The sequence below is a fragment of the Athene noctua genome, chromosome 5, assembly GCF_965140245.1.
Source record: "Athene noctua chromosome 5, bAthNoc1.hap1.1, whole genome shotgun sequence".
Lineage (NCBI taxonomy): Eukaryota > Metazoa > Chordata > Aves > Strigiformes > Strigidae > Athene > Athene noctua.
The window spans coordinates 20,774,170-20,792,804 of NC_134041.1; the positions used below are offsets into that span (position 1 = coordinate 20,774,170).

The 18,635-nt window shown below is 38.1% G+C and overlaps 1 protein-coding gene across 1 annotated transcript in view; it reads right to left on the reverse strand.

Annotated features, from left to right (window-relative positions):
• DPYD (dihydropyrimidine dehydrogenase) overlaps positions 1 to 18,635 on the reverse strand; it is a 369,160-nt gene that overhangs the window by 78,035 nt on the left and 272,490 nt on the right. The gene's annotated exons all lie outside the window — the stretch shown is intronic.

The following is an 18,635-nucleotide window of genomic DNA, read 5'->3' on the forward strand; positions in this document are numbered from 1 at the left end:
GAATCCTACTAATTTTTGTTAGTATATAGTTGCTATCTACGACATTTATGGCTTGATAAACTGATGGTGTGTTAATATATAGTCTGATAATTATTTACCCCTTCCTTTTTACTTCAAAACTGACTTCTCATTTGATTCTATTTGGGATACCTGATTCTATTTGGTATACCTATGGGTGTCAGTCCAAACTGTGACTGGAAAAAAGAAGTAATCATTTTGCTTCATGTTTCCTTTGAAAAAAACCTGTACCCAAATAGAAAAAAAAGGTGGAACTTTCATAAGCACAGAGAAAAATCAGTGTCCTTTTTAAAAGGATCTATTTTTTACCATTTTTGAATTGATACTAATGATTATTTATGCTCTTTCAGCTGAAAGTTCAAAAAATCACCAGAGTTCTCATTCAATAAATGTTTAGCAGTCATCAGAGACTTTTCTCAATTAAAAAGGTTAGAATCAGAGAAAGGGAGAGGGAAAAAGTAAATTTTTCTTATCTGTAAATATTATTTATCCAGGAAGACCTGGGGGAATTTTCACTCATATTGAACTTCAGTAGGAAAAATCAAGAGGACAGATACAAATTGTTCTGCGATTGCTGCATTTTCTAACAAGGCCATTCTTTCATTGAAAACCACAGATCCACTAAAAATTGATACTGATGGTGATCTGCATAAAACCCAGCATTTTCTGTTGCAATTTATCAGATGCTCATTATTTAATTTCATTCATACTTTCTACTTTGGTTTGACTTGAAGCTGGAAATGGTCTCACACCATGCTTTACATGCTCTTTGGTGAGCTTGGTATGCCCTTTCTTTTTCCTGACTGCTTCGCTATTGCTCCCCATCATGGCTTGACGTCTCAGTCACCTGGTTTGGTGTGGCAGAGCTGAGCACAGTGTGTGCTGAAGGAGGCCCAGCACCTTTTGCACTGCACTCCTCCACTGAGTCAGGACAAAACTTGCCTTTTACCGAGAGAGTGGTAGTGCTAATAAAATAAAACAATGATACAACAGTAATAATAAAATAATAAAAGTAGTGCTAATAACTGAGGCATGCTCCCAACATAACACAAGGAAAAAGACATGTGAAGTAGACCAGCAAAAAGCCAAGGAACAGCCCATCTAAGAAATACTGCACAGTTACCAGACAAGACTGTTGCAGCCATCACAGAGGGACAAATGTGTCCCTGCCAAATTCTGCTGGGCAATCCTTCCCCCGAAAGATGAGGGTGCTTCACTTTAACACGTGGTAGGTCTCACTGCCTATTCATTTCGGTGTGGAGACAGATGTGTTTAACTCAAAGTCTAGAAGTGTTTGTGGCTATTTACCCAGAAGCTTACAGATTTGTTCAAAGGCAGCCTTTCCTCTGTCAGTCTCAGAGGAAGTGCTATCTTTGAGCTGGTTTTAACCTCCTTAACAACAACAACTACCATGGTCAACATGACCCTGGTGCCAGAAAGCGGGAGGGGTGTGTCTGTGCCTGCACTTTAGCGCATACATAATTCTAATCATACAAAGGCAATTTAGTGTATCTAAGGACACACTGAAAGAGCGGTGACTGGCTGCAGAGAAGGGCACTGAGGCTCCTACGGTGCATTTAAAAAAAAAACATTACTGAAAAATGCAGCACAACAACTTTTCAGGTTATTTACAAACCCTGAAGCATACCTTGCACTGTTTAATGACAACTTGTCTAGAAAGCCCATTACAGAAAGGGAAGCAGAGCTTATGAAAGTACAGCAAACTAAAGAAACCAGATCTAGATATCTCGAAAGCTCAAATTAAGTATTTCCTTCTCCCTTTACAGAACTCCGGATCATTCTTATCCTATTTTGAGATTTATTTATTTTATTTTGCCTATCTCTCTATTTTATCTATCTCATCCAGTTGCTACTATCTAGTAATATACAATTTTATGTATGGATATATTTAGATCTATTTATAGATACATAAAATATATGAAAAATATTATGGCATGAACATAAATTTTTTGTGAAACAAATGACTCAATTTCAGCAGAAAACACTGTATTTGCCCATACAATAGTGTGTGTCTACACACACATCTACCATATTATTATTACATATCCATATAATCTGAGTATATATATACATGCACACTCAGTAGATATATTTCCATATTCACATATACATAAAACAGTGGATGACACGTCCCCTGATAAAACCTGTTATTTCAACACTTCAAGTGAAAAGTGTTAAAATAAATGGCTCATCACATACAATGTGTTAAAATAAATGTTTATTTCAACACTATGTGTATCATAGCCATTTATTTCAACACTTCCCGTTTCTCAAGACTCACACAACCAAGAGTAGGAGAACTGATAGCTATACCTAAGGTAGTTGAAGCACACAGCCCTACTCATCTGCTTACCATAGGATGAGTAGGAAGTTATGTGACACTTTTTTTTCTCCTAGCAATAAATGGAAACTACCTACCTTGACTGTTCATGGGTATCTGCATGTGGCTCTATGCTCGTGGGCTGTATCATCATTTGGAAAGAAGAAGGGCCATACCAGAGCCTGTTGAGATATTTGGAAAGCAAGCTGCTGCTACCAGGGTAGGGTTGGGAAAAGAAGCAAAGTATGGGGGCTTTTGACAATTTCACTGCAATTTGGAGTTTGAAACAAAGGGATCAGGGAAGATGGAGACTCATGTGAACAAGAGCAAAAACTAGAGCTGTTCATACTGAAGGCTGGAAGGGATGTGATTTTTGCAGGACCAGTTATAATCTGGTGATCAAATGATGAGTTAGGAGAGAACAGCTGGGTTCCCACTCTATCCTGCTGACAATTGTTTCTTGGGAGGATTCTTCAGGTCCCAAGACTTGCCTTATTTATTTTAATAAAGAACCTGGAGGGTCTTTGGAGTAGAAGCTGTCCAACTTTAGGTGGTCTCCAAAGTACAAATACAGTCATTGGGAGCTTCATGTTGGTGTGTTTAGACTAGTGTCAGCATCTGAACTTGCTCCTACAAGTTGAACTTGGACATTACATTATATGTCAATGTTAAACTAGCATCAGTTTCTTTCTCTGCCTTATTTTGGGAGGAAAGCACAAGAAGCTCACAATCTCTGGTAGTTCCCGCTGGAGCTGGAGGGCACTATGCATTTATAGATCAGTCTCTAGGGGATAGAGGCAGGATGAGGATGAAGAAATTTAAATAATACACAAAATATGCCCCAAAACTCCACAAACAAGTCCCCTCTGAGCAATATTTACCACTAACTTGCCGGCAATATTTTCTTGAAGTTTTCCTGCTTTGAAAAACTCTCAAAGCATGATGAGAGGCTTCATAGGCCCTAGCAAGACAGTGTGGTCTTAAGAAGATAAACACTTGGCGGGGGGTTTTCTTTCCTTTTTCTTGTACTTTTTCTTTCCTGAAATTGCAGATCTGTGCTGGTCTGGCCAGAGCACAAACCCACAAATTAAACTAATGAAATGTTAGCGAAGACTTTGCAACCAGCACACTCTGCCAGAAGACTGGCAGACAATGAAAAATTGAGACCACAGTTTCATCAACCCACAAATAAATTCACTGCCTCGAGCCAAGCCACTGCACAGTGCTAGTTGCCTATATTCAAACATCTCTCTTCCTGTAAAGTTATCTTCCCCTGGTGTCACCTTTGGCAGATAAAACACTATAATCATTTTGTAGCAGAATACTGTACAATGCAATGAAAGTTCTCCAGAAAAAAAATGTTTTCACCCTTTCACTTTCTTCAGATGTGATTAGTTCCAGCAAGAGGAGGTATCATCACTCCTTTGAAGGCATTGTAGGTTATAAGATTGGTCCTCAGAAGCTGGCAACATGTAATAAAAGTGCTTTATTCACAAACATCAATCAGTTTCAAGAATGGCAGTTGCTCACAGAATGGTAATAATGGAAATGCTCAACTAATAACTACTGTACACATTAAAACACTGTATGATAGACATGTAGTGCTCATTACACAAGAACACTTTCTTATAATTACAGTTTTATAACTAGGTACATAAGTTTCTAAATATTTAGTTCCTTACACTTTGGTATTTTTGTAATGAAATTTACATGACAATACTTAGTTTTCCATAAAGAAAAGGACCTCCCCCACTCCAACAGAGAGTTGATATCTTGGCTTTAGCTGAGACCTTGGCTGCGCATGGATGATAATTTAAAAGAAAGGGTTTGTTTCCTCTTCCTTCTTTTTAATAACCTTCACAATTACAAGAAGTTTCATTCCATTTCTTTAGCTGAGAGTGTACAGCAAGCTGAAGAGTTAATGCCTTAATGGAAAGCAAAATAATAGCATGTCCATGCTGTGTAAACTGTTTGTGGCATAAAGGAAGAACAAACCTTATTTGCAGAGGCTTTTACCAGCTCTAGATATATTATTGAGGGTTGGTAATTAAAACATGGTTATATCAGTCCTGCTTGTGACCAGCCACACAACTCAACGTTGATGTCAAGATGAAATTGTACACCTGTATCGTAAGTCTGCTTTCTGCATTAATAAAAAATAACAGCATTAATAGGCCTAAATACTAATTTGTTTGATGTATTCAGAGCAACATAAGGGGATACAAGGGAATTTAGTGCATTGCTCTGTCAGATCTTTTTAATTGTTATCCAATGAGGGCAGCTCAGAGGGTAAGTGACATAATTTATGTACTTACTCATCCCCTCAGCTTCCACTGAAGAAAAACGGTAGCAACACAACTCCTAAACTGCATTCACTGGTCTTCAGGATCAAAGGCCAACAGAAAGCCAGGGGCCCACAAAGTGTTCATCGATTTTAAAATACTGATGAGAACACACACTGCTGCTGCTAAACACATAGCAGCAATGCTCGGCACTTATGCAGTGCCTTCTAGGAGAGGATATCCAAATGCTATACAAAGGTTTATTTTTATCTCACAGAAGAGAAAGGGTGCAAGGGGAGGCCTAGAAATCTGTGTGTGAAGAGAGCAATTCTACCTGAGCAGAAGAGGCAGCAGCCAGCCCTCCTGGTTGCAAATCCCTTGTCCCTTGTCCCAGGATGTCATATTGCCCTTTACTCTAAAACCGTTGGTAATTTAAAGGATACCTTTTTCAGAAGTATGCTTTGTACATCAACTCAAGCTGTCTCTTCTTAGAAGTAAATTACATACTAATGTCCTGGGCACCTTATTTTGTGCATTTTCATGGATGAATTTTTATGCCCATTCAAACCACAGCCTCAAGCATGGGAATATGGCTGTACACAGAAGCATACAGGACTGTTGTTGACTGTTACTGTCACTCATAAAGGAGTTATGTTCTTCCTGTTTTTCTCTAATCTAAGATAAAATGTATCTGAAAAAACTGATTCACTCAGGGTAATATCTTTGGGCAAAACTGGGTTGCTTCCTTGTTCTTCTTGGTCATGCAGAATTATTAGGAATTCTGAAGGTTATTTTAAGCAATCAATGTACATATGAAAATGAAGAGATCCTATTTGCATGAGCTATCGCTGACATAATACTGTGTATGGAAAGCTCAAAGAGGAAGACTCACAAAAGCATAAATGTTCTGTGTGAAACTCTAACACATCTGTTCAGCACTGAAAAGCCAGCATTTAAGTCCAAAGCGCTAGAGAGCCGAGACAAGTGCATTTTTGGAATCAAAACAAATGCTGGTAATTTAAGAAAATACTATGAAGCACGCAAAGACTGTACAATGCCATATGTTGCACAATGCATCTGGTAATCAATTTAGTGTATATGCCAAATTTACTAGAAGCCCAAATAGGCTTAAGTTCTTTATTCAGAAATTCAAAAAGTAAACTACAGAATTATAAACATGGTGCACTTACAATTAGAAAAAAAGTGGATTTTTTCTTTTTACTTACAGAACACAAATAAAAATTAATCTCCTAAATTATCTCCCATAATGAATACATGTTCAAGCTTCACTTCTGATCAACAGCTTTCACAGACTCACAGTCTTAGGATATGGCATGTTCTACAGTACATAAGATAAATGTGATTTTAAAATTATTTTACACTCAATGTTTACTTCTATTCTGAAGGTTTGAAATCATGAAGGTTTTATGCTGTCATCTGTGATTCTACACACAATATATTAGTGAAGATGTCATTACAGATGTACAAACAACCTTGCATGTATTGTGGTCCTAAATCAAATACGAATCTGCAGTTACAGTATTAAAAACACAGTTGAAATCCCTAATTCAAGTGGGCTGTATCACCTATAAAGCTAAAATAAATGGTGTAGGATAATAGTTTTGACTTGGGTTACAGTGTCAATGCAGAGACTTGAGCTGTGTTAACTCACCAAGCTTGATCTTGATTGCCAGAGCATGCATGTCAATATTTAGCTCCCAGGGAGCATGTCACGAGTCTTTACAAAAACTAGCTTAAATACAAAATACTATAGCAGCTGCTGTGATCCTTTTTCTAACACTGAGATTAAATTGCTGAAATTTGTTTTGAGCTTTTTAAACCAGAATATGTGTGCCATATACCTACTGTAACAAGAATATGAGAAACAGCATTAAGGGATTGCAATGCTGTTATTAGGGCTTATTAAAATACAGAAAAACACCAGATGCTTTACTTTAACCGATTGGAAGATATTTTAATGTCAAGCACACTAATATCACTTCCTCCTGTGATACCAGATTAGAAAATGGACTGGGCTAAAATAAGATACATCTGTTTTCAAAAAAAGAAGTCTAAACTGCACCAGAAAAAAAAAGAATTATTTACTTGCTTAACTACTGGAATTTCAACACAAAATTTAGACACACACTGTCTTAGGCATTTGACAGAGGTACCTAAATTAGGAATATACTAACCTCAAATTTCTGATGCAGTCAATGAAGCGAGAAAGGAACCCACCTCTGAGAACGCCCATCTCCTTACAGTGAAGAGGTAGAAATGTAACAGTCTGCTAGTGAAGTGCCTGAGATTCAGCAGGATAAGCCTTAGCTGTACTTGGCTAGCACGTCTGTTCACAGCTGCCTGTGAGATCCCCGACTGCGAGTGCCTATCACGGCAGCTCAGGAAGGCAATGCAGGTAGCGCAAGCAGAAGAGAGCACTACTACTGCCTGCCCTCTCTGCCCAGCAAACCTTTGGCTCAGTGAATCTTTTTTATGAGAAACAGCAAAGGACATTGGAGACAACCCTGGAAAAATCCCAAGTTTGGAAAAGAGATTGTAGGAGTGACAATTTTCTTTTATTTTTGAGGACCCTTTCACCACCCCATACTATCTGACTTTTAACAGTAAGCTGAGTCTGTTCTCAGAGCTGTAAAATAGCAAGCCTGAAAGAAAAGAAAAATAAAGACATCAGAAGGAAATCTGTGTGCCAATCCTGTGCAGGACAGAACTCCTTCCTAAAATTTCCCTCAACAAGATGGAGCAAGACTTGGGGTGACTTCCTTACCTCTGTCAGGGTACTTCTTCTCTGGATACCTGCCAAGGACTGGTCCTCTAATGGGTTTTTATGAGCAAGAAATCTCTTCATTATTTTAATAAACCAGATTGTAGCATGTTGCAGGCTTTTTCAAAATACTTGTTAGGGAAAACAAGGTGCCATCAGATCCTCCTTGGAGGTCTGAATCCTTCAAATCTCACTTTCAATAAGTTCTGAAGAAGCTGCTCAATTTATAAGAAAAAACAACCAATTCCTAAAAGCCTTGTCTGGCAAGACCTTCTCTGCAAATGCTCCTGATGCACAGAATTTATGAGGGCCTAGAATGAGATTTCTCTGAGTACTCCCTATTAAAATCTAAGCAGCTCTTAAGTGGGCATATATCCAAAAGATTGGTGAAAATACTGCCAAAGCTGGTGAATTCAATAGGCAGGTAGCTGACATGGCATTAACGGCGTAAGCACAGCAGTAACTGACAGGGAGTAAAATAAGTTTGGCCTAGCCAAAATGTGGACTGGAGCAATCATACATTCTTTTAAAAACCAATAGGTCACTCAATAGAGCCATGAAACATACATAAATGTCCAGACACAACCATAACACAGTTAACCACATCATAGAAATGACTGTGAAAAACCTGCAGCTGCCTGTAACAAAGTTCTTCACAGCATCAGCCTTACCTCAGTGCTGAGTCAGGTGTGGTACCATACATTTTATGGACAGATCTCATGTCATTAAAAACACCCGCTATATATCTGCCACAGCTGCACAATGGATTTCTCATTCTGAAACGGTGGGACACTGCTCTCAACAGTTCTCACTCAGCTCTCACTTAAACCAAATCACGGTGGCTCAATCCCTGACTATGAGTGTCTTTTGGGATTTAAACATGATTTAGTAAAGATGGTTATACAGTGCATGTTAATAAGGAAGACATTTGCAATTACCTGGCAACATAGAAACTGCAAATTTATCATAAATTGGAAAACCAAATTACTACAGCAGGTTACCTAAAAAATTTTGTAGGATAAGTTGGTATATTCTGTGTGTGAGCAGGGCATCTGTAAAGATCATTCTATACAATGGTGTGCTTGCATGAAAATGCACACTGAAATGCAGATCCCTTAGTTGAATACTATATATTATTTGCATTCTTTTGAAAGGTAAAAAAATGTTCTGATAGTTGTGAAATACTTTTATAAATGCTTCTGGCAATAAGTCATCAGGGATGATGTGATGCCTAGTGAAATACAAACCCAGGATCTACCCAGTTAAACAAATCTGCTATATTTTGTGTTCTGTATTTTATGTGTGAAGTTGGCATTAGGATTTATTCATCATTCAAGTAGGATACTAAAAAATACAGAATGCTAGCAGGATTTAGGTGAATAAAGATGTATTCACTGTGGTGAGTTCATCATAAATCATAGCTAACCAGTGGTAGAAAGACTACTCCTACATGGAAGCAGGACAGCAGTAATAACTGCATAAGTAGGTCCTTTTGGTGCTGCTGGATGTAAAGCAATGCCCTGGGTTTAAAGTTGTCTCAAAGATTATTTCTTTTTCTTCCTAAACCCCTGTATCTGATTGTCAAAATATCCTGCAACTGGATTAACCTCAGCAAGGACAGTTTCATGTAACTGTGAAACCTCTTCAATCCACTTCCTGACCTATTTCTAAAACACATCAATCCAGTATTTTCTAGGTAGAGAGAACTGTGAGAGTCCCAATATCCTCACAGGGATGCCTAAACCATTGGGACTACTGAAGCTACTGAACCAGGTGGAGGAACTAGCATGCAATACAGAAGTTGGGGTGTATTGTCAGCAGTGGTAGTATCCCCACACTAACAGCAGAAGACAGTAGTCAGTTGGCCTATCCTGCAAGCACAGATGTCCCACAGAAAGAAGGAATCTCCATGCTAACAAATGTTAAATAAGAAGTTATTTTTCTATTTATTTGTTAGCTCATATTTGGATGTTAAATATATTGCAAATTTTTTTGAAATGTAAAAACGTGTTTATTCTTCAGGTAAGATGAGACTATGTCCTCCACTGAATAAAGATGGGCTCTACAACCAGTATATGCCACTTGGTGACTAGAGCAAATCAATATGCAAAGTAAGATATGGAAAAAAATGAACATGCTTAAGACACACCAGGTCAGTACTCAGGGGTTTTAACCTCTGCTGATACAATTGTTAATCAGAATTGTTTACAAACTCTTGGCTTTTTTTGTGGAATTACAATTAGAACTCCTGCTCTGTGAGTGACAGGTACAGTTTATAATTTCCACAGAAGACGGTTGCCTCATTGATCACTCTCAAGTAACACCTGTATCACAAACCCTGCTGTTGATTTGAGTACTGAATAAAAAGTCAGAAGAAAAGAATTATGTGCCATGCAGGATCAACAGCAGGAAGCTTGTAACTGACATGTATTCTCATGAATTTGGACCTATTTCCTTTATCAGATCTTTCCTCTGCCTCCTATATTGAAGCTCCCTAAACTCTCATAACCTGTGTTCAAGTTTTAATCCATCATGTATGTACACTGCAACAAAGCTTTGCAGACCTCCAAGCCAACTTGAACACTACCACCTCAAGTTATCTTTTTTGTGCTCCAGCCCATGACCATATGCTTAACCACTTAGAATTACTGCTTCTGTACAAAATGCACTTCTGCATTGCCTGCAACAACAAGAGCAGAAAGCTGGGCCCAGCTCTAACTTGTGCGATTGCCAGAGACCAGTCAGCAAGCCAGAGTGACCCTCCTAACTAGTCACTAAGCAGCCACTGGGCTATCATAAGGCATGCAGTTCTCACAGTTTAGACACGCTTTTGTAGTGAGCAGTAGCCTTTCGATTGTATGAAAGACTAGAGTTATACTGCATGCCACCACAGTCTCTAGTCCTCATTCAAGCTGCACTTGGGAGTCAAAAGATTGACTTCATTGCGATTATCCAAGGAGAAAGATCAGATTGAGAGAGCTGCTGAGTCTTAATGGAGAACAAACTTAGCAGTAGACTTCACCAGGGCTTTTCTCAATTTTTGTTATTTTAATTAATGACTATTTGAAATTCTTGATAGTATTTTAATTCTTGTGTTAGAATAAACTGGAAAGTACTTAAATGCCAAGTATTTTTCAAATAAATAATTGATAAGATACTTAAAGTGGTTATATTTAAATGACCTCTGAAATGAATTGTATAAGGTTTTTTATGATAGAAATATATCAGTTTTCAACACGATAATCTCCAAAATACACGACATAAAAATATTCTGAGAGATTTTTTTTGTGAACATTTGCTTCAAATTCAAAGAGGTGATCATGAGAGAAAGAGACACCTTCTCCTCTAAACCTGACAGACATAGAAAGACAATCAACTCGTGCTGACAAAGACACTAAGGGGTTCAATATAACTGATATTACTGGAAGGAGACATTTTCTGTTCCTGACTGATTTACACCTCCTCATCGGGTCATAGTTTGGATGAGGTACATTCACCTCTACCCATCAGCGTAACTAAGTTTAAATACAAGCCCCTGCTCCACCAGCCTGCTTTAAAATGCTTTGACATCTCTTTTACTTTCTCTGTTAATTTCCATTCTTTGTTAATCAGACTATATCTCTAAAATGCCAACTATAAAAGCACTCTTTACTTAATCATGCTAATCCATACCATTATACAAACCCATTTCTCGTTTTATCTACCTGCACCTAGACTGAAACCACACATTCTTTCATCCATGCCTGGGCAAGTTAGGTCACATCTATTGTCTCTTATTTTTACCATATTACGCCTGATTAGAATGTAGGATTTTGTCTGAATCACCTTTTGACATTCACCATCGGTAGCCATCAGTAAGACTTGATAGCCTAACAGTTATCTGTTTATTAAAAAAAACCCACTCATCTGTGAAATGAATTATTTCAACTGGACATATTCTCTATGAGCTTTGATGTAAACAGAAAATCCAGAGTGTTCAACAAAAATAGTTTAGAGATAAATCTAATTACAGGCTATTAAAACATGAGAATATAGCCCACTGCATTTTTAAAACCCTGTACAGACCAGCAACAGTTAATGATGATTTGATGTTTTTCTAGGAGTTTGGAACAAATACTTGGCTTTTAGTCTGAGAGCAATGCTGGACATTTCTGTCTGATGCTTGGGGGATTCAGCCAACTAACAGATACATTTGGTGAAGAATCTCATTCTAGTCATGCCCTCCCTTCCTAATTTCCCTTTTCACTGTTTTGTCGTCTTTGCCTGTTCCTCAGGGAACCAAGTGATTGATAGCCTAATCCAATGACTGTATTACAGCTGCCTCAACTTGGACTCTTTTCCTTATCATTAGCAGTTAGCCTATGGTTAAATTCACAGCTCACTGCTTGGTACAGCCCCTGAGATTTAAGGGTCTGGCCTTCAGAAAATATTTAACATAAAATTGAAATCTTGACATACTGAGAATTCAGTTCTCTGCAAGGCTTCTTTAATTAATCCAATGTACTGTACCATTGTTCTGTATGAGGCTGTGACATGGTGAACTGTTACTGAAGCTCAGAGAGATGTGTAATTCTAAATTAAACACTCACTTACATGTACCTACACTGCATTTGTTTCCCAAGTACATGTGCACGAATGTGAAAATTTAAATTCAGTCTGTAACAATAATAAAACACAAACCAATTATGCTCCAAGAGTAAAGACTTTTCACTCGTTTCAAGCTCAGAATGAGCTTTTTTTCAAAGTAAGAGGAGGAGAAAACACAGCTTTGTTCAAATGCTGTTTGTAAAGACTCATGCTTCATTCTTTTTTCAGGATTCGTTTAATCTTTTGGTAAATCAAATCAATTATGATCATTTTTAATCAACTACAAACAGTACCTGTGCTAAAAGTGCAAAGTATTTTCTCTGTGGAAAAGAAATTGGCTAGAAAATATTAAAAGTGGAAAAAAATATGCTTAGTTCTCTGACCTTATCTGGAGAATAATACTTATTTTTAAATAGCTATGGGAAGGATGTAGACCTTGATCTATGCTGTAAACCTTTGCCCTACTTCCAGTCAGTCGATGAGCTGCAAGCTTCTATGAAAATGGCAGCTGAGTCCCAGATGAAAAATTATGCATCTCATAAACTGCTATTCTGCTGAAATGTCAAGCTATGGCAGGGCTGTACCTCAAACTCAGCACTTGGCATTTTCCTTCTGTCTGCTTTGTTGCCATGAAGCAAACATGAACAGTGAGGATTTGTGTAGGGCAGGTAGCAAGCGAGCTCCCTGTCAAAAATCTATTATTAGGGCTCTGATCTCTCCTGCACAGACCAGTGATGGCAGAACACTAAGAGAAATCAGACTGCCGCAAGGACACGATGGAAAACAGAGGACTCTTTGTGAATCCTGACATAATATATGCAAATAAGGGCTTGTAATGGCTGAGCTACATTTAACAGAAATAATAAAACAAAATTAAAATTGTACTAAGGCATATATTTGTTTTTTTACTCCTAGCCACACTATTTTATAAATATATGTTAATGTAAATAGTCTTTAACTCTCAGTAAATATTTATACTAAACAGAAGTGCCTGTGAATACATACATTTTGTTTTGTCTTCAGTGGTGGGCAGCTTTTCATTCATTTCTATTGACCAGAATCCACACTGCACAGTCACTGAGAGAACTGTGATTAAGAAAGTGAATGCTCTTGTTTGTTTGTTTGTTGTTTTACTTTTCTTTTAATGATATGTCATAAAATTAAAATCAAAAAGCAGCCCTTATTATTATAACTTCAACTTTTCTTCTTTCAATATAATTCATACATATCAGATTACAATATATGCCCCTACTAATATTGTAAATTATTCTTATAGTGTATACACTTTAATTTATTGAAATAACACCTGCAAAGCATTTCCTTAAAGGTCACAATTGCTATCTGATAGTGTTTTCTGTAAAAACAGAGAGCTCCACTGACTTACTTCAAAAGTAACTACAATTAACTGCCTCTGTTGGTTTCCAACAATTATATGTTCCCAGATTTAATGACCAAATCTCCTAACTAGGTATATTCCTTCTGACACCCCTCATGGTCAGCTATGAAGTTATAACACATAACTTTCTGAATCTTTCTTGTTCTGGAAAACACACAAACACATGTACTTGAACATGCTGTACAATATATTTGTGCAAATAATGCCAAAATACTACAGAATGTAATAACTGCACAAAGCAATAACAGCACATAGATGTGAGATGTTTGAACTACTACTGTAATATTTTTGCAACAAAGCATTAAAAGGATACATAGTGAGTGCACTGTAGAGAGATTTGCTTTTAACCTAAGTTTTTTGCTAAGTCCAGTGTATGGTTTTATAAATTTATCCCCTAAGGATCTGGCTTCCAGACAAAAACAAAGAAACAAACAGATGACAAAGAACAAAAACCCATGGAAATTCAAACAGAAGCTCTGCTCTATTTTGCCTGCAATAGATATCCTATTGTGCCTCAATGTGATGTGTTTTATAAAATACATGTGGAATATGGAAGCACACTATGAAAGCTCATGAAAAAACTTCATTTTTTAAAAAAAATTTGAAATACATTTCAAGGAAACAAATCTTGGGGAAGCATGTAGCTGCTGACAGTATATTAACAGTTCTCTGGGAAACCTGGCATCTTATTCTGATATCTATAAAATACTCATTTTCAAAATAACTTATGCAGACTAAAACATCTCTTGCAGAGCCAGAGGTCATTATTCTTTGTGAGGATTGAAAAACGGCATTAGCTTCTAAAAAGAAGTTTTAAAAAGAATTCGTTTTCTAAAAGAAACAAATACTCTGCATTGCACATATATATGAAGAACTCAGGGTAAAATCTCATGTATTCTGAATTCTCAAAGCTGAAATACTACTGGATCAATTCTAAAAGTTCCTTACTGGAAATCAAACCATGTGTCTAATCCTGTAGTTACACAGTTTGAGAAGCCATATCCTAATTTTAGTAATTTTCTTTCATCATAAAGGCTTATTTCCTCAACCGTATTTTGGAGGCTTCATTAGGACATTTCCACTTTTTGAGTAATGGGCAGTTCCTGGAAACTTATAAAAAATGGATGAAGACTGGGATCCTCTAAGCACAATGTCCTCTCATGTAATCGGGCCATAGAAATCCATAGGGCTACCGCAGTCCTTGGGCTCAGCTGAGGCTCCATGGTGCCAATTAGAAATGAATTTTCTTTAGAAAACAACAGTTTATCAAAATTAAAGTGAAATTTCTCCTGCAAATATTTTTTTGGAACCAGAATAGAAGTAGAAGGTGAAGAAAAAACATTTTTTTGCTCAATAGTTGGAGGGTAAACTTGGAATGCAGTGGACCCATCTGGGACCTGGGCTCACACCTGGGATTTAAACCTGCCTCTCCCAAGTCACGCTCATGTGCAGGTCAGCAGACTGTGCTAGTATGAGCATGTATCCTGTGAGAGTTGTTTCACTTTGTATTAATAATTCAATATTTGCAGGAAGTGAAGAGAGAGAGACTAATCCTACAGTCTAGTGGTCAAACACCCACCTGGGATACTGGGATCCTTCCCTGTCAAAACCACCCAACAAACAGGAGGGTACGAAGGTGGAAACAATGATGCCTCTTACAGCTTAGCGATTTTCAGCTGATCAAATTAGATCAAAACAGGAAGGTCACTACCGGAGCATTGGGAAGAAAACACTGACTGTAACAACTCAAAGCTAAATAAAGGTTTTAGAGTAATCTCATTAAGCCTCTCCTTCTTTGCAAGATTTTTGAAAAAATATTTTAAAAAACCAGACATACGTCTGTACCCAAAACATGTCAGGATCTGGTAATGAAGTTAATAAATTTTTTAATTGTTATTTTTATGTAAGCTAGGCATTTTATGAATGTTAGCCATAGGAAATTACCTGTCATTTAGTAATTTAAAAGGAATTTAAAAGAAATTCCCTTTTCAATGTCTCTCTTTTCTGGAAAAAATAATTACAACCCTGCTGCATATAGCTGCTTCCACATGAGGCAGACGAGAAGACGAGGTAAGAGGAGGCCAAGGGGAAGTTGTATACCAAAACCATTTCTTCAGTACATGGCCATGTAGGGGCACATTTTTGAACAGTGCAGGACAGAGAAGACTATGTCAGGCTGCTTACTAGGCCAGGGCATTAACATACTTTCATTATTCACTCTTTGACAGAAACCTTCATCAAACTCAGAGGAGTGAGTTTGCGCTTACCTGGAGAAGGCAACTTGCACTGTATTAAGAAATGTGTGGACATAGTGAATTTATAAAACACAGCAGAACAGCTGTCCTTTAAGAGAACAACTTCTTTGCAATATGATCTCCGGCCGCAGAGCCTTCCCGGCCTCCCTGCCAGCCCTCTCAGCACGTGCTGCCACAGGTGCTACGAGGTGCCTTCCTCCCCTCAAGCCCTGCTGGCTGGCAGGCCCAAGCCAGGCCTGAGCTTCCAGCAAAGCCCTTCAGCCAGCAGAGACAGAGGCTGGCCTGTGGCCTTGTTTCAAGGTGCAGACTCTTGCGTTTTGAGCTGCAGTGGCTTCCCTCCAGATTTCTGCTGGATACCTCCTCTCATGCTACAGCCTTCTGCCGAGGCACGGGGCTCCTTTAGCTCTCAGGGGAGTGAGTAGAAATGCAGAGTGCAGAGGACAGGGCACGTTTCTCTATGTGACATCAAGGGAGGATTGTGTCCCTGCTGCTGACAGCAGACCCGAAGCACATGAGCTTCTGCTTTGCTCTCTCTGAAGCGCAAGCACCCTTTCAAACAGAGCAACCCCTATACTAGCAGGCGATGCCTCTGGAGACAGGGAGAGTTGCCTGTGATTTATGTGTAAAGAGAAGGGGAAAAAAGATAAGCAAGTCCCGACTGATCTAAAATCCAGTTTAATCCAGCACTCTAGAAATACTCCATTGCGAGCAATTCCTTACCGACCAGGTGATGCTGAGGATCACCTGCTTTGAGCCTACGTATGTTTCAGACCTTACCAGCACATCCGACTGAGAGGACTCTGAGCTGAGACCTGCAGAGGGCTGGGGGCCAGCTCCCACTCACCCACCCACAGTCACGCAGCAGCACCATGAGCACTGCATCCTGTGGGACAGAGACTCCTGCCACACTTACTGAACCTCTGTGCCAAGCCAGAATCATTTCTAGTCCAGAAAAGAACTAAAATCTGTGCAACTGAAAAAAATCCAAAAAGCAAGATACAGCTTGGCTATGCGCTGTATCGGCTCTAGGTTTGTGCACTGGAGAACATGACAAAACAGCTGTGTTTTGGTAAAAGACATGAAAAAAGGCCTAGACTTACTGCTTCTACAATAGTGCTGACTTTCACTTAAAAAATTAATTCTCTCTTGAGAGGAATTATTTAAAAAAACAACAAAAACTTATTGACTCTATCAGAAAATAAAATAGAACAAGAAGTTTAAGCACATCAAAATAGAAAACCAATACTTTACACTATGAAGTGACTTTCATGCCAGAACCACAGAGCACTTCTCAACAAGCCTGTAGGCATGTAAGTGGTGTTACTGCCATTTCACAGACAGGAATAATAAAGCATGGAAAGGTCAAGTGTCTGGCTGCAGGCCACACGGCTTAGCCCTGGCATGGCCAGGAACAGACCTCAGAAGTATGGCCACCCTGCCCCTTACTCTGACAAGATGACATGCTCTTCTATTTTTTGTCTTCTTGTAAGCATGCTAGCTCTTTTGATTTAAAATTGCTTTTGTAAATTTGTATACAGCTATACCCTGATCGCTAAGCAGAAAGTATTGCAATGTGTTGCAGAGCCTACTGACTTTATTAGCTCTGTGGCATTCTTTTGCACAATGAGTTGTGGGATTGGGACCTAGTGATGCCAATTATCAGCAAGAAACCTTTATATATTTGTCTGTAACAACATGCTCTTTCAAAACATAATAAATTGACAGCACTTCCAGTGGTTTTCATATTTTTAAAATAACCAGATTTGTGTCATAGGTAATGGTGCATCCTAAAATGACATTTTCTATCTCCTCTGATACATGTAAAACTTCAGGAAAAAAAAAAAAAAATATATACTTACACACATACACACACGTATATAAAAATAAAGAACTTTTCCTCAGATCCCACTTAGAATTATAAACCACAGAAATACTGGTATGTTCTCCCTTATAGCTGAGCATCCAGGTGCCACTATAATTTACACTACATATATGTTTCAAATTTGTGACATGAGACACGCTTTTCATAATGCAGTCATTTTATAGATTTTATTAGACAGACTTATGGTAGGAAGGAATATTCAGAAATTGCAACTTAAATGAGAAAATGTGAATGGTGTTACTTATATAAAATACTACTGCAATAGTCCTTTTATTAATTTTTAATGCACAGCACCCACTGTGACCTCCTTTATTCTTTTGCTGTCAACATGGCAGGCTAGAGAAATTGAAATGGGCTGTAGCTGTTCTCTTCTTGCTCCCCTCTTCCTCCCATTTTGCATAATATTAAAATATAACATCTTATTGGACTGTCACCGTGAAATAATGATTATGCAATAGGCATAACGATTTTTTCTGATTGTTATCGCTTCCTTACTTTCCAGTGTTCTCTAAAAAATTCCAAATTCCATGTAGTTATCTAAGGCAATAAGGCAATTTTCCACTGAATACACTTGTCTCAATTAAAGTTTGTTTAAAAGTTATCTTTTACTACATTTCTTACGGTTCTCTAAGGATAACACCAGTCACATAAAATAAAGTATTTTTTGTCTGTCTGGTATCCTCTGATTATGTTTTTGGGGTGAGGTAGGAGGTAGGTCTGATAAAATAGTGTTTGACTGAATCAGGAGGATGCTATTACTTCCGTTATGTATATTTACTGCTACCTCCATCACCAAGGAGACTAATCTCCATACCAGTAAAGTCAAGAAGCTCACAGTATTGTCTTTGCAGGGCCAAGTTCATGTTGTCACAGCAACAGAGTGCGCAGGGTCAACAGATTAATATATTAGTGTGCACAGGCACTGAACTGGAGTGTAAAAGTTTTGCTGCTGGTTTTAAAATTAAACTGTGAAGCAGGACTTGGAAATATGGCCTACACAAGATATTCTTGTATATCTCAAGGAACAGGCTACAAAAATATGCATATATTTGTCTAATACAGTCTGTCATTTTTACCACAGTGGGAAGAGGA